The sequence below is a fragment of the Podarcis filfolensis genome (genome assembly GCF_964270895.1).
Source record: "Podarcis filfolensis genome assembly, chromosome: 2".
Classification (NCBI taxonomy): Eukaryota; Metazoa; Chordata; class Lepidosauria; order Squamata; family Lacertidae; genus Podarcis; species Podarcis filfolensis.
This window is the reverse complement of record NC_139605.1, coordinates 115,960,140-115,964,097: the sequence shown is the minus strand read 5'-3', so window position 1 is coordinate 115,964,097 and position 3,958 is coordinate 115,960,140. Positions and strand designations below refer to the sequence as shown.

The 3,958-nt window shown below is 45.5% G+C and overlaps 1 protein-coding gene across 1 annotated transcript in view; it reads left to right on the top strand.

The window, feature by feature from the left end:
• Nucleotides 1–3,958, top strand: part of AMHR2 (anti-Mullerian hormone receptor type 2) — a 119,874-nt gene that overhangs the window by 88,872 nt on the left and 27,044 nt on the right. The window lies entirely within an intron of this gene.

Here is a 3,958-nt window from a genome sequence, read left to right as displayed (position 1 = left end):
TATTGTGGTGCTCTTGAGTTTTTATAGCTGGCCTTTATTAACCGTCTGTGACTCCGTAAGGCTTCAGTAAGCTGCTTTGCTTGGAAATGCTTAAAAAGGGTCCTGCCTTGGTGACCTGTTTGGGTTTGAGAGGTGACTGCTCCTAGCTTTCTAGTATTCTCTAAAAACACCTAGAGAAGTGGGTTAACACACTGGAGAGGGAAGGGAGGAGTAAATAAAATATGCAAAACATGTTAGCCCACTCCTCTAATGCACGGGACACTAAACTTCTATGAAAACTTGTGTAACTGCTGTATGTTGGAAGTTTCCTCACAAAATCTCTCTTCCGAGTGAGCTGTGTTTGTGGGGGCCTGAAACTCTTCAAGCCACCCAAATACCTAGGCTTTCATTTGGAAGCTTGGGGCAAGCTCTGAGCTACGCCTCTATTACTGAAGTCGGTTTTTATTTTCAATATGGGATGCAAATTGAGACGGTCAAATCTCATTATGGTAAAATAAAGAAATTCTAATTCCCCCGGACTCTATGCTGCAATGCTTTCCTGTAACTGGGTCAGGCCTTTCACAATTTCAGCAGATGAATACTAACTATACATTGTGGGTAGCCGACATTGCGTTTCCCAGAAGTTGAACCATGCACCCAAAGCCCCAGCCAGCACAGCCAGCGTTCACAGATGATGAAAGTTGTAATCCACAACATCTGGAGAGTACTAGCTGCCCTTCCTGTAGAATATATGCAAGATCCCTGTTTGATATCCTTCTGGTATGTAAATGTGAAATGCACACGTTAATATTTCTGCACATTGAACGAAGCCATCCACCTTATGAGGGCTTTGAGGTAATCTCGGTGCGTGAACAAAAATGCCACTTTAGTTTAAAGAAGTTGCCACCTTTCATGGGGAAAGGGTTAAACATTGTTAAGAGAAGGTGATTCTGAAATGAGAGCTTCTTGTGGGCTGGTTTGCACATCACTGTAAACAGTGCTTTTCCCCCTGGGGGGACGCAGAGGTATGCATACCCCTAAACATTTTGTGAATCTACGTTTGGCCTCATTGAGGGGGCAGTATTGCTGTATGAGTAGGAAAATGAGAGTACCCCTAAGCATTTTTAATTTTTTTTTAGAAAAAAAGCACTGACTGTAAGCCATTAAAGTGGTACCTCTAGTTACGAACTTAATTCGTTCCGGAGGTCCGTTCTTAACCAGAAACTGTTCTTAACTAGAGGCGTGCTTTTGCTAATGGGGCCTCTTGCTGCCGCTGCGCCGCCGGCACACGATTTCTGTTCAAATCCTGGGTCAAAGTTCTCAACTCGAGGTAACGTCCAGGTTAGTGGAGTTTGTAACTTGAGGTACCACCGTACAGTGGTACCTCCGTATTTGAACAGCTTAGTTCACGAACAACTCGGAAATTGAACGCCGCAAAGCCGGAAGTAGGTGTTCCAGTTTGCGAGCTTTTTTCGGAATCCGAACTGTTCTGTTTTGAGTGTTACACTTCCTTTTTCAGTGCCACGATTCTGTTTTGAGTGCCTGCGCTCCTGCTTGCACGGGAGTAGGAGCTGGATCGGGGCAGCTCAGCTGGGGAGGGGCATGCTCCGTCACGCTTTCCATTGAGGGGTTTGCGGCTGGGGGCTCCTTTAAACTTCTCCCTTGAGGGGAGAAATTTAAGGACCCCCCACCTCAGCATCAGAACCCCTGCACCACCTGAAGGCAGCCAGGCAGAATAGTTGCTGGGGTGGGGAAGGTGGAGGCAGCCTGGCAGCTGCATCTGAGAGCCCCTAAACTGCTGCTGAGGCAGCTGTCAGACTGTCTCCGCATTGCCACGCGATGCTCCTTTAAACTTCTCTATTGAGATGAACACAGCCACGCACCTCTCAGTGGAAAAGTGTGATGGAGCCTGCACCTCTCCAGCTGAGCAGCCAACAAGCTTGAAAAAGCAGCAACACAACAAATTGAAAAAAGCAGACCAACCTCAAATGAATCAAAATCACAAGAAAACATAAAACAGCACTGACTCTAACCCTAATTCTCATCCTTACCACAACACTAACCCAATCCTAAAATTAAACCTAACCCAGAAATGGTCTTGTTAAATAGTAAAATTCATGTTAAATTGCTGCTTTAGGGGTTGTTTATAAAAGTCTGGAACGGATTCATCCATTTTGCATTACTTTCTATGGGAAAGCACGACTTGGTTTTAGAATGGACTTCCGGAACGAATTAAGTTTGGGAACCAAGGTACCACTGTAGTGGGAATGTTTTGGCCTCCAGATGTTCCTGAACTAAACTCCCACCAGCCCCAGCAAGCATAGCCAATCACCAGGGGCGATTGGAGTTGTTCAGCAAAATTTGGAGGGCCAGATGTTCCCCATCTCTGCTGTAAGTGTCATCCTGAAAAGCCAGTTTTGAATTGGCAGCTTGCTGTGCCTGTGTCTCTCCTTCGTTGGTTAAGCTGGGAGCAAGAAAACCACAACATTGGCTTAGTGTTCTGTCTGAACCAGTGCTCTCATGGCTTGTTTCTCTCCATGCAAGTGGGAACCAATAATAAACCTGTGTGGCTTTGACAGCCACAAGGCTAATAACTGACTTTGTATTGGGAAAAATTGGCTGCATAGATATACAGTGGTACCTTGGGTTACATATGCTTCAGGTTACATACGCTTCAGGTTACAGACTCTGCTATCCAGAAATATTACCTCGGGTTAAGAACTTTGCTTCAGGATGAGAACAGAAATCGTGCTCTGGCGGCGTGGCAGCAGCAGGAGGCCCCATTAGCTAAAGTGGTGCTTCAGGTTAAGAACAGTTTCAGGTTAAGAACAGATCACGAGAACAAATTAAGTTATTAACCCGAGGTACCACTGTAGTAGGAAAAGGAGTGAATCTAGCTGAGATTGGCACTAATGTCCGAAAAGGAGAATAGAGGGCCTACCTAATTCTTCCAGGCTTTTGCCTGAGGGACTTTTGTCAAAGCAGTTCGTTCCTCAAACTTTGCTGTGCCATAGATTGGTTAGCGAGAAAAAGATTCCCTGTGGAGGAGGCGCATACTCTCTCGACTTGTGCTTCCTTCGGTCTTGCTCCTCCGTTTCAGAATCTAGGTGTTAAAGCAGTGTGCTGTGCAACCCACAAAGTCCTCAAAAGTGGGATCCCACAGCTAGCCTAAAAGCAAGTGTGTTGCATTCAGTGTAGTGCTAAGGAGATTATTTTGCCAGTGTAGCATTTCTGCTCACCCAGTGGAACCATTTCCCATATCCTAACCCGGCGTGCTCTTCTGGGTGTTCCCTCTCCCCTCCAGAGCAGAGTGAGAGTCTTTGTGCTGCTTTCCGCTTGCACAACAAGTTGGTTGAGTACATAAGGATTTTAAGATCTCATTGCAGGCACCACCTCAAAATGGTTTTGACAGGGAAAAGAATGTAAACAATGTCCTGACACTGCTACTAGCAGCTTTTCACCAACATCATTTGCCTTGAAAGACATCTACAGCTACCACAAGAAGTGTGTACCTTTGCAATACAGCCACGACTGTCCGTATTTCTTAAATGTCCTTGAGGAAAGGACAGTGAAACCTGAGCTAGCTTAAAACTTGACAAATCTCTTAACACTTTTATTTCTAAAGACGCACCTGTGCTCTAAACTTAGAATCCCAGGTTTGCCAGGTCTCCATGCAAAAAAGAATCAAGTGAAAGATTCCACTGAGGGACAAGCAAAAGTTTTGTGCATTAAATTCCTAGAGCTGCAAACTTTCTGGGATTGCTCTCAAGTGCAACAGTCTATTTCTGTCATCAGGAGGGCAAGGAGGTTATGCAGGGCACTGCACACTGACAGTTTCAATTTCATTCAGCCCACACCATTCAAGCATTCCCTGTCCACCTAAAGCTGCTTTTTCATTGTGGGGGCTTAAGATGTGTGTGCCGTAATACCACACAGCTCTTCTGCTCTTCCCCTGCATCTGTGAATATACAGAATGTAG